The following is a 347-nucleotide window of genomic DNA, read 5'->3' as shown; positions in this document are numbered from 1 at the left end:
AGGACATTCTTAAAAAAGGATTTTCAACATCCACATATCAAAAGACTGAACATTATTAAGATGGCTATACTGTTCACATTTATCTACAGACTTAATGCAACCCTTATCAAAATTATAGCTGCATTTTTGCAATAAATGATAAGCTAATTCTAAAATTTATGTGGAATCCAAATAGAACCCAAAAACAAAATTGAAATATACTTTCTGATTTCAAAAGTTACCACAAACCTACAGGAATCAAGACAGTATGGTTCTGCTTTAAGTACAGACATACAGGTCAATGGAATAGAGTTGAGTTCAAAAATGAACACTTTCATATATGTTTGACTGATTTTCTTTTTTTTTTT

The sequence above is a fragment of the Chinchilla lanigera genome, unplaced genomic scaffold, assembly GCF_000276665.1.
Source record: "Chinchilla lanigera isolate Chin_1 unplaced genomic scaffold, ChiLan1.0 scaffold00045, whole genome shotgun sequence".
NCBI lineage: Eukaryota > Metazoa > Chordata > Mammalia > Rodentia > Chinchillidae > Chinchilla > Chinchilla lanigera.
Note: the sequence above shows the minus strand (reverse complement) of the source record.